The 12,852-nt window shown below is 35.8% G+C and overlaps 1 long non-coding RNA gene across 1 annotated transcript in view; it reads right to left on the reverse strand.

Moving 5' to 3' along the window:
• Positions 1-1,697: 1,697 nt before the first annotated feature.
• The window catches only part of LOC128640438 (uncharacterized), a 12,520-nt gene continuing 1,365 nt past the window's right edge, over positions 1,698-12,852 (reverse strand). The window contains exon 3 of the long non-coding RNA XR_008399351.1: positions 1,698-2,384. This is a non-coding gene — a long non-coding RNA (uncharacterized LOC128640438). The remainder of the gene's footprint in view (positions 2,385-12,852) is intronic.

Below are 12,852 nucleotides of genomic sequence, written 5' to 3' on the forward strand. Positions count from 1 at the left end.
TGGCTGTTGCAATCAGCCAATAGGATGAAAGCTCAATCCTATTGGCTGATTGCAACAGCCAATAGGATTATTTCAACCTTAATGCCAATTTGAATCTAAGGGACGCCATCTTGGATGACGTCATTTAAAGGAAACTTCATTTTTCCAGAAGACGTCGATTGAAGAGGATGCTCCGCGCCGGATGTCTTGAAGATGGAGCTGCTCCACGCCGGATGGATGAAGATAGAAGATGCCGTCTGGATGAAGACTTCTGCCGGCTTCGATGAGGACGTCTTGCCACTTCGTTGAGGATGCATGTCGGGTCTTCAAAAATTGTAAGTGGATCTTCGGGGGTTAGTGTTAGGTTTATTTAAGGTTTTATTGGGTGGGTTTTAATTTTAGATTAGGGATTTTGGGCAGAAAAAGAGCTAAATGCCCTTTTAAGGGCAATGCCCATCCAAATGCCCTTTTCAGGGCAATGGGGAGCTTAGGTTTTTTTAGATAGAATTTTATTTGGGGGGGTAGTTTATTTTAGGCTAGGGTTTCTTTTTTATTTTGGGGGGCTTTTTTATTTTCATAGGGCTCCTAGATTAGGTGTGTAACTTAGTGTTTATTTTTTTTTTGTAACTTAGTGTTTGTTATTTTGTGTAACTTAGTTTTTTGTAACTTTGTAATTTTTAATAGTAGATTTAAATTATTTGAGCAGGGTTAGATTTTTAAATATGTAATTTAGTTAATTTAAATTGTAGTTTAATGTAATTTTTGTATAACAGTTAGGGTAGATTAATGAATAGTTTAATATAGTTTAATGTAATTTTAGTATAATAGTTAGGGTAGGCTAATTAATAGTTTAATATAGTTTAATGTACTTTTAGCATAATAGTTAGGGTAGGTTAATTAATAGTTTAATATAGTTTAATGTAATTGTAGTATAATAGTTAGGGTAGGTTAATTAATAGTTTAATATAGTTTAATTTAATTCTAAAGGTAAGTTTAAATTTATTATAAGATAGGGATAATGTAATTTTAATGTACAGTTAGCGGGTTGTTAGGTTTAGGGGTTAATAGGTTAATTTAGTTTATGGCAATGTGGGGGCTGGCGGTTTAGGGGTTAATAGGTTTAGTAAGTGGTAGTGATGTGGAAGGCCAGGGGTTTAGGGGTTAATACATTTATTTAGTTGTGGTGGGCTTCGGAAGCGGAGGGATAGGGGTTAATACATTTAGTTTGTTGCGGCGGTGTCGGGGAGCGGCGGAATAGGGGTTAATAACTTTATTAGAGTTGTGGTGGGCTCCGGGAGTAGCAGGATAGGGGTTAATAACTTTATTTAGTTGCGGCGGGGTTCTGGAGCGGCGGGATAGGGGTAAATAACTTTATGTAGTTGCGGCGGGCTCCGGGAGCGGCAGGATAGGGGTTAAACATTTTAGTATAGTGGCAGTGTTTACTGACAGGATATATAATAAAGCTGGGAAAAAGTTGAATAGCAGCGAGATCGATGACTGTTAGTTAACAACAGTCCGCTGCTCATCTCCCCGTACTTGGTGCGTGGCTTTTTGACAGCTTTTTTAATAAATAAGGAGAGTGAGAAGTGGAATAAGCACCTACTATGTACCTCTATCCTAGGAAGAGGTGCACCTAGCGAACACCAGGGGGACAAATTAAATAGTGGATATGCCCAGGCGCCTACCAAACGGAGGCAGGTACTAAACACATAACTAGATAAGATATTAAAATTTGATTTAATACATACAATACAATATATAAAACCAAATATTCATGGATCCATAATGACTTAACAATAAATAGTAGATACAATAAATAATTAAAATAATGCAGATATATAAAAACAATGGTAAGAACAATGTATAGGTGTACAAACGATGGGATAAAGATGTAAGAGATAAATATATATTTTGAGGATCCTTTGAAGGGTAATGAAAGTCCTGTGTGTCCTTAAGTCAATAATGGTGTGTTGTATCCTAATAGTGCCAAAAAACTGCAGAGAAAACGTAGATGAACAATAAAAAATAGGTGCAACAGACGTGAATAAACAGTTCCGTGTTTAAACCATGTGAATGTCAATGTAAAAAATGTGTTAAAAATCGTGTAGAAATGCTAAAAAAATGATAAAAAATGATAAGAAAATGATAAAAAATGAAAAAGTGTCCTATTTCAAAATACCAAAAAGGCAAGAGTCTGTTTCCAGAAATTAGTAAAGAACGGCTTCAGGCCGCTATACGGTGATGTAGTGGATTGGCTTAAAGTCTAGTGAATAACAAAAGTACTTATAGTGCTTTAACAGACTTGATAGAAGTGAATATCGCAAAAAACTCGATAGAAGTGAATATCGCCAAAAATAAAAATAAAAAATAAAAAGGATAGGGCTGGGGACAAATACGATCTCCTCCTGGAAAAAAAAGAAACAAATATAGTGTAGCTTGTACAACAAAGAAATATAAGTGGAATAAGGCTTACCAGTGTCTACGCGTTTCGGCCCATAATAGGCCTTTCTCAAGAGTCAAGAGTTTATACCACAAACCTCCTCCAGTTTTATTTTATTTCCTAATGACAGTCTGACACATTTAAATCCTGCTATGGTGATTTCTCAAACACTAGCAAGGGGCAACTGACCTATGTCCCCATCCTTATCAATGATTTGTCACTAAACTTTTTTTTTTTTAAAAACTACAGCACTTCAACACAAATTAATCAAATTTTATATAAAATATCATAATCACATCTACTGTTACTCAAGTTACCACATTGCAAATGGAAGTTTTTCAGCTCTGCTACTTCACTGATTGAGTATAACTGAGGCTTAGTAATTATACTGGGTTAGCATACAGATATTTCTACTTAAATATTACTATGTTATTCAAGATATACAGGAAATTAATAGTTTGATCTGTGTAAATACAACCTAAGTGTTTATCATATTTTCTGGGGGTGGTGCTCTTTGCTCTCTTTCCCCATTTAGGCCATTGGGATAGCTTTACTGTTCTGATACTTCCTACTTATGCTCAACAATAGCAAGAAGCACTAATAAAAAAATTAGCATTAGCAGGAAGTGTCTATTGTCATGCAGTGGGTTTAACATCTATGTTATGCCTCTATCAATTGTTCAAGAAGATATTAAAAAGAAGTTAGTTACATTGACACACCTTCAGGAGCTGAGCCTGAATTTGCTTCAGCGACCCCTGCCCTGACCCTCTATATAATGTATTTTGCCCTTGTTTTGCCCACCTGATACCTTTGATTCTACTGTTTAATTGTTGCTGACTTGGAATTGTTAAAGGATTGTTGAGCTTGCTTACTCCTTTTATTGCCCTGCCTGGTTTGCTGATTGTGATTGCCCACCTGGAACAGTTATAAGGACTTTGAGGTTTTTTTTGCTATTATTGAATTCAATAATCATAGTTGTCAAAAATATTTTGATAGTTAAACTCTTTTCATAAGTGTTGGATTTTCTTTTTTGCGGGAGTCACAGTGCAGTAGCTGGCCTTTTGTTTAAGTCAATCGTAGTCATTAGACAATTTTCATTTAGTTCACACTAAAGCCATTTGCAACGTTCAGCTAGCCAAATGCTGATGTTAATGTGTATTTTTTTTTTTTTATCTTTCTTTACTAGGGTTTAAGTGAAAGCATACTATTGACAAGGTAAGGGCATTGTGCTGCCTGGCTCCAAAAATTAAATGATGCAACCACAACTCTTCATCAACTACAATCTCCACCAAACCAAAGTCATCACTCTGGCCATTGTTTCTTTAAATTAAATGAAAGGAGAGAGTAAGCAATTGAAGCTTAAAAGGCACATGACTGGATGATTGCTAAAAACTATAAAATTGTTTTAAAAATGTTTAATACATATAATATATATAACAATACTGCAACAATGTAAAAAAGATTATGTGCATGGATCCATGACTGTAGCTTAAAAACATACAAACATTATATAGATATATAGAAATGTATAAAATAATGCTATGTTCTAAAAGTAAACCAGATATTAAACCAACTTGTGGTTGATAATGGTGATAAATGCGAATGATGGATAAAATCCAGTAGAATCACAATAAAAATCTAAAAATGTTCAGAACAATGTTCACAACAAAGATAAAACCTGTGATGTGGTTTAAAAGAACGTAATCAAAAAGGTATGTGAGGTCCAAGAAATTTTTGGATAGTGCAAAAAATGAATATAAAATGAAAAATGTGGTACATTCAAGAGTTTCTGATACAAAGTCAAATTGTGATGAATCCTCCAATGGTGTCGTGAAGAAGTGCTAGGTGTAAAAGGTAAATCCAAAAAACAATGTCAATTATCAGGTGACAGAGTGGAACAGTAATTGGCCAATTGTATCAAATGTAAAAATTAAAAAATGATTGTAATAAATGTGATCATGATCACATAAAAAAGTTGAAAAATTGGGAGACAAAAAGAGAGGGAAAAAAGGGTGCAATGGTTATACAATATTTATCAAGATGAGTGTCCATGTGTTAGGTATCCATGATGGTAGACAAAACAAAAATGTGATAATAAATGGAAGTGGGAAAAAAATTAGTAAAAATAAAATATAAGAAATATATAAAAGATGTATTAAAAAATAAAAAAATAAAAAATGATAAAAATGCAAAAAACCTGTGGAAAAAAAAGAAAGAAACAATAGTGCAAAACTGTTTGTACGCAGTAAAAGACAATTAAAAATAAGCTCACCAGTATGTCAACGCGTTTTGGCCTGGATTAGGCCGGAACAAAAATAAGAAACAGATACACATACACATCTGGGCACTAAATGAACCAGAAGTGTAAACCCAGTGGAGGTCCAAAATAACCCGGAAGTGCAATACTAATACTAATACAAACAACAAACGACAATTTTGCATACAGTATATACACACTTGTATATTTTAAATTTTACATAATAAACTTAAACCAGATAATAGGTATACTAAAATCTGATGTAAGTTATATTCCCAAAATGTTAGGATTAAACCATAGAACTAAATATGTGAAATGGTTATAAACTAACAATTTCCCAGCGATGCACAAGGGTAAACAGGAAACAGGAAACAGGAAAGGGCGGACCACATTTTTTGGCACCAAATCTACACCAATCACTCTACAAACATCCCTATATAAACTCCCAGACATCTTATCACAGTATAGTCTTGAGAAAGGCCTAAACCAGGCCGAAACACGTTGACATACTGGTGAGCTTATTTTTAATTGTCTTTTACTGTGTACAAACAGTTTTGCACTATTGTTTTTTTCTTTTTTTTTCCACAGGTTTTTTGCATTTTTATCATTTTTTATTTTTTAATACATCTTTTATATATTTCTTATATTTTATTTTTACTATTTTTTTTCCCACTTCCATTTATTATCAAATTTTTGTTTTGTCTACCATCATGGCTACCTACACACATGGACACTCATCTAGATAAATATTGTATAACCATTGCACCCTTTTTTTCCTCTCTTTTTGTCTCCCATTTTTTCAACTTTTTTATGTGATCACATTTATTACAATCATTTTTTAATTTTTACATTTGATACAATTGGCCAATTACTGTTCCACTCGGTCACCTGATAATTGACATTGGTTTTTGGATTTACCTTTTACACCTAGCACTTCTTCACGACACCATTGGAGGATTCATCACAATTTGACTTTGTATCAGAAACTCTTGAATGTACCACATTTTTCATTTTATATTCATTTTTTGCACTATCCAAAAATTTCTTGGACCTCACATACCTTTTTGATTACGTTCTTTTAAACCACATCACAGGTTTTATCTTTGTTGTGAACATTGTTGTGAACATTGTTGTGAACATTTTTAGATTTTTATTGTGATTCTACTGATTTTATCCATCATTCACATTTATCACCATTATCAACCACAAGTTGGCTTACCATCTGGTTTACTTTTAGAACACAGCATTATTTTATACATTTCTATATATCTATATAATGTTTGTATGTTTTTAAGCTACAGTCATGGATCCATGCACATAATCTTTTTTACATTGTTGCAGTATTGTTATATATATTATATGTATTAAACATTTTAAAAACAATTTTATAGTATTTAGCAATCATCCAGTCATGTGCCTTTTAAGCTTCTAGCACTTACTCTCTCCTTTCATTGTATTCCATCCTCTGTTAGCCCGCTAGGAGACTAACCTGTGAGTAAGCATAAGGCCAAATATCTATTAGCGCTTAGTCCACTCCTACTTACACTGTTTCTTTAAATTAACACAAACCAGAATATACTCTATGTGCTACCTCTATCAAATGCTACCTGGATCCTGTGCTCCCCTGGTTCAATTATAGAACCAGGCCTGCCTTTGCAACTAGTATTAAACTTGTAAAACATATAAAACACAAAGACATATTCAATAAAATCACATGAATATGTATGTATGATGGTCAATCTAATATTTTACATATAATAATCAGGTACCTATAGATAGAAAATGAAGACCTGACATATTATATGGGAAAGTAATTAATAATTCATAAGTATATGTATAAGATATTATGTAAAACCATTGAAAAATATATGAGCTAAATATATGAGTGTGATATAATTTGTTAGAACATATAATTTAAAGGGACATTGTACACTTGATTTTTCTTTGCATACAGTGGGGCAAAAAAAGTATTTAGTCAGCCACCAATTGTGCAAGTTCTCTCATTTAAGAAGATGAGAGAGGCCTGTAATTTTCATCATAGGTATACCTCAACTAGAGAGACAAAATGTGGAAACAAATCCAGACAATCACATTGTCTGATTTGGAAAGAATTTATTTGCATATTATGGTGGAAAATAAGTATTTGGTCACCTACAAACAAGCAAGATTTCTGGCTCTCACAGACCTGTATCTTCTTCTTTAAGAGGCTCCTCTGTCCTCCACTCATTACCTGTATTAATGGCACCTGTTTGAACTTGTTATCAGTATAAAAGACACCTGTCCACAACCTCAAACAGTCACACAAACTCCACTATGGTGAAGACCAAAGAGCTGTCGAAGGACACCAGAAACAAAATTGTAGACCTGCACCAGGCTGGGAAGACTGAATCTGCAATAGGCAAGCAGCTTGGTGTGAAGAAATCAACTGTGGGAGCAATCATTAGAAAATGGAAGACATACAAGACCACTGATAATCTCCCTTGATCTGGGGCTCCATGCAAGATCTCACCCCGTGGGGTCAAAATGATCACAAGATCGGTGAGCAAACATCCCAGAACCACACAGGGGGACCTAGTGAATGACCTGCAGAGAGCTGGGACCAACATAATAAAGGCTACCATCAGTAACACACTACGCCACCAGGGACTCAGATCCTGCAGTGCCAGACGTGTCCCCCTGCTTAAGGCAGTACATGTCCGGGCCCATCTGAAATATGCTAGAGAGCATTTAGATGATCCAGAAGCGGATTGGGAGAATGTCATATGGTCAGATGAAACCAAAGTAGAACTGTTTGGTAGAAACACAACTCGTCGTGTTTGGAGGAGAGAGAATGCTGAGTTGCAACAAAAGAACACCATACCTACTGTGAAGCATGGGGGTGGCAACATCATGCTGTGGGGCTGTTTCTCTGCAAACGGAACAGGACGACTGATCCGTGTACATGAAAGAATAAATGGGGCCATGTATCATGAGATTTTGAGTGCAAACCTCCTTCCATCAGCAAGGGCATTGAAGATGAAATGTGGCTGGGTCTTTCAGCATGACAATGATCCCAAACACACCACCCGGGCAACGAAGGAGTGGCTTCTTAAGAAGCATTTCAAGGTCCTGGAGTGGCCTAGACAGTCTCCAGATCTCAACCCCATAGAGAACCTTTGGAGAGAGTTGAAAGTCTGTGTTGCCCAACGACAGCCCCAAAACATCACTGCTCTAGAGGAGATCTGCATGCAGAAATGGGCCAACATACCAGCAACAGTGTGTGACAACCTTGTGAAGACTTACAGAAAATGTTTGACCTCTGTCATTGCCAACAAAGGATATATAACAAAGTATTGAGATGAACGTTTGATATTGACCAAATACCTACGGCTAGATTTAGAGTTTGTCGGTAACGACCAGCGTAGCTAACGCATGCTTTTTTCCCCGCACCTTTTAAATACCGCTGGTATTTAGAGTTCACAGAATGGCTGCGTTTTCAGTGCGTTAGGCTCCAAAAAAGGAGCATAGAGCATAATTTACCGCCACTGCAACTCTCGATACCAGCGGTGCTTACAGACGCGGCCAGCTTCAAAAACGTGCTCGTGCACGATTCCCCCATAGGAAACAATAGGGCAGTTTGAGCTGAAAAAAAACCTAACACCTGCAAAAAAGCAGCGTTAAGCTCCTAACGCAGCCCCATTGTTTCAAATGGGGAAACACTTCCTAAGTCTGCACCTTACACCCTAACATGTACCCCGGGTCTAAACACCCATAACCTTACACTTATTAACCTCTAATCTGCTGCCCCCGCTATCGCTGACCCCTGCATATTATTATTAACCCCTAATCTGCCGCTCCGTACACCGCCGCAACCTACATTATCCCTATGTACCCCTAATCTGCTGCCCATAACACCGCCGACCCCTATATTATATTTATTAACCCCTAATCTGCCCCCCACAACGTCGCCTCCACCTACCTACAATTATTAACCCCTAATCTAACCTAACCGACCGGACCTCACCGCTACTATAATAAATTTATTAACCCCTAATCCACCTCACTAACCCTATAATAAATAGTATTAACCCCTAATCTGCCCTCCCTAACATCGCTGACACCTAACTTCAAGTATTAACCCCTAATCTGCCGACCGGACCTCACCGCTACTCTAATAAATTTTTTAACCCCTAAAGCTAAGTCTAACCCTAACCCTAACACCCCCCTAAGTTAAATAAAATTTAAATCTAACGAAATAAATTAACTCTTATTAAATAAATTATTCCTATTTAAAGCTAAATACTTACCTGTAAAATAAACTCTAATGTAGCTACAATATAAATAATAATTATATTGTAGCTATTTTAGGATTTATATTTATTTTACAGGCAACTTTGTATTTATTTTAACCAGGTGCAATAGATATTAAATAGTTAAGAACTATTTAATAGCTACCTAGTTAAAATAATTACAAAATTACCTGTAAAATAAATCCTAACCTAAGTTACAATTAAACCTAACACTACACTATCAATAAATTAATTAAATAAAATACCTACAATTATCTACAATTAAACCTAACACTACACTATCAATAAATAAATTAAATTAAATACCTACAAATAAATACAATTAAATAAACTAACTAAAGTACAAAAAATAAAAAAAGCTAAGTTACAAAAAATAAAAAAAATAATTACAAACATAATAAAAATATTACAACAATTTTAAGCTAATTACACCTACTCTAAGGCCCCTAATAAAATAACAAAGCCCCCCAAAATAAAAAAAATGCCCTACCCTATTCTAAAATTAAAATAGAAAAGCTCTTTTACCTCACCAGCCCTTAAAAGGGCCTTTTGCGGGGCATACCCCAAAGAATTCAGCTCTTTTGCCTGTAAAAAAAAAAATACAATAACCCCCCCAACATTACAACCCACCACCCACATACCCCTAATCTAACCCAAACCCCCCTTAAATAAACCTAACACTAAGCCCCTGAAGATCTTCCTACCTTATCTTCACCATGCCAGGTATCACCGATCGCTCCAGGCTCCGAAATCTTCATCCAAGCCCAAGCGGAGGCTGGAGATCCATCATCCGGCTGAAGTCTTCTATCAAGCGATGGCTGAAGAGGTCCAGAAGAGGCTCCAAAGTCTTCATGCTATCCGGGCAGAAGAGTAGATCCAGACCGGCAGCCATCTTCTTCCAAGCGGTAACAAGCGGCTCCATGTTGAAGACCTCTGGCGCAGATCCATCCTCTTCCTGCGACGTCCTAATTCCGAATGAAGGTTCCTTTAAATGACGTCATCCAAGATGGCGTCCCTCGAATTCCAATTGGCTGATAGGATTCTATCAGCCAATCGAAATTAAGGTAGGAAAATTCTGATTGGCTGATGGAATCAGCCAATCAGATTCAAGCTCAATCTGATTGATCTGATTGATTTATTTAAGGGGGGTTTGGGTTAGATTAGGGGTATGCGGGTGGTGGGTTGTAATGTTGGGGGGGTATTGTATGTTTTTTTTTTACAGGCAAAAGAGCTGAATTCTTTGGGGCATGCCCCGCAAAGGGCTCTTTTAAGGGCTGGTAAGGTAAAAGAGCTTTTCTATTTTAATTTTAGAATAGGGTAGGGCATTTTTTTATTGTGGGGGGCTTTTTTATTTTATTAGGGGTCTTAGAGTAGGTGTAATTAGTTTAAAATTGTTGTAATATTTTTCTAATGTTTGTAAATATTTTTTTATTTTTTGTAACTTAGTTCTTTTTTATTTTTTGTACTTTAGTTAGTTTATTTTATTGTATTTATTTGTAGGTATTTTATTTAATTTATTTATTGATAGTGTAGTGTTAGGTTTAATTGTAACTTAGGTTAGGATTTATTTTACAGGTAATTTTGTACTTATTTTAACTAGGTAGCTATTAATAAGTTATTAACTATTTAATAGCTATTGTACCTGGTTAATATAATTACAAAGTTGCCTGTAAAATAAATATTAATCCTAAAATAGCTACAATATAATTATAATTTATATTGTAGCTATATTAGGGTTTATTTTACAGGTAAGTATTTAGCTTTAAATAGGAATAATTTATTTAATAAGAGTTAATTTATTTAGTTAGATTTAAATTATATTTAACTTAGGGGGGTGTTAGTGTTAGGGTTAGACTTAGCTTTAGGGGTTAATACATTTATTATAGTAGCAGTGAGGTCCGGTCGGCAGATTAGGGGTTCATACTTGAAGTTAGGTGTCGGTGAGGTTAGGGAGGGCAGATTAGGGGTTAATACTATTTATTATAGAGTTATTGAGGTGGTAGTGAGGCGGATTAGGGGTTAATAACTTTATTATAGTAGTGGCGAGGTCCGGTTGGCAGATTAGGGGTTAATAAGTGTAGGTAGGTGTCGGCGACGTTGAGGGGGGCAGATTAGGGGTTAATAAATATAATATAGGGGTCGGCGGTGTTAGGGGCAGCAGATTAGGGGTACATAAGTATAACGTAGGTGGCGGCGGTGTGCGGTCGGCAGATTAGGGGTTAAAAAAATTTAATCGAGTGGCGGCGATGTGGGGGGGGCCTCGGTTTAGGGGTACATAGGTAGTTTATGAGTGTTAGTGTACTTTAGAGCACAGTAGTTAAGAGCTTTATGAACCGGCGTTAGCCCAAAAAGCTCTTAACTCCTGTTTTTTTTCTGCGGCTGAAGTTTTGTCGTTAGATTTCTAACGCTCACTTCAGCCACGACTCTAAATACCGGCGTTAGAAAGATCCCATTGAAAAGATAGGATACGCAAATGGCGTAGGGGGATCTGCGGTATGGAAAAGTTGCGGCTGCAAAGTGAGCATTAGACCCTTTCCTGACTGACTCCAAATACCAGCAGGCGGTAAAAACCAGCGTTAGGAGCCTCTAACGCTGGTTTTGACGGCTACCGCCAAACTCTAAATCTAGGCGTTATTTTCCACCATAATTTGCAAATACATTCTTTCCAAATCAGACAATGTGATTGTCTGGATTTGTTTCCACATTTTGTCTCTTATAGTTGAGGTATACCTATGATGAAAATTACAGGCCTCTCTCATCTTCTTAAGTTGGAGAACTTGCACAATTGGTGGCTGACTAAATACTTTTTTGCCCCACTGTAAATGTTTTTGTAGATGATCCATTTATATAGCCCATCTGGGAATGTTTTTAAAACAATGTATAGTTATAGTTGCTTCATTTTTTATAACAGTGTGCTGATTTTCAGACTACTAACAAAGTTCCAAAGTATAAGATATAGACCCAGGTCTACAGATTCTTGTTGTTATTGTTTGTGTAATCTGTCTTTTCATATGCAGGAAAAGGGGAGGGGGGAGTGTTTGCTCTTCCTGCTTTCCCAGCTCCTTTCACTGGGTGTCCTTGCCTAACCTCATCAACAGTGCTAAACTGGGAGCTTCTAAGTAAGTTTTTAAAAGGTTTTATACTGAATTTTTCGATCAGTATCTGTGCATATTCTTCTTTATAGTAGTTTATATAACATACCCTGCCCCTTTAAGCACTAGTGTATCTGCAAGTCTATTGACTAGATTTACTAAGCACCAGGGACACACCTATCTTGAGCTGAAGGAGCAAGCCCTTTAAATAGTTAAAACAAATATGTATAAAATATTTATGTTTCTTTTGTTGATGAGTTGATCGCAGATGAAATTCATATTTCTAAAACATTTCTACGATATGATTTACATATGCTTAGTTGGTAAACAGCATGCTTTGAGACACTAACTTTCTTCTAAAAATGACTAAGTTGCTGAATTTGAGATCAAAATGGGCATAAGGCTAACCTGAACAAAGTTTTTGTGTGTCTGTAAAACAGAATGATGAAGTATGTAAACCTGACACCAAAAGGAAGTCATATTTTACAAAAGCCAAATTTAACAATGATTTTATAATGTTAACTTTCACAATGTAAACTTAACAACACTTTGATTTAATTTTCCACAATTTTATTAATAGCATTTCGAAAATACACAAACAATTCATTGCAATCATAACTGAATGTTCTGATGATTATATTTAAGTGGTGCATACATTTTGTAATTTAACCTCTTTAATGTAGAGGAACACATATTCACTTGCCTTGTCATCAAGTTGTCCTCTGCAAATACGCTACCTTAATTACTATTGTGGAATTCAGTTGTAGGTGATTAGCATAGCAATTTCAATAACCT

The sequence above is a fragment of the Bombina bombina genome, chromosome 1, assembly GCF_027579735.1.
Source record: "Bombina bombina isolate aBomBom1 chromosome 1, aBomBom1.pri, whole genome shotgun sequence".
Classification (NCBI taxonomy): domain Eukaryota; kingdom Metazoa; phylum Chordata; class Amphibia; order Anura; family Bombinatoridae; genus Bombina; species Bombina bombina.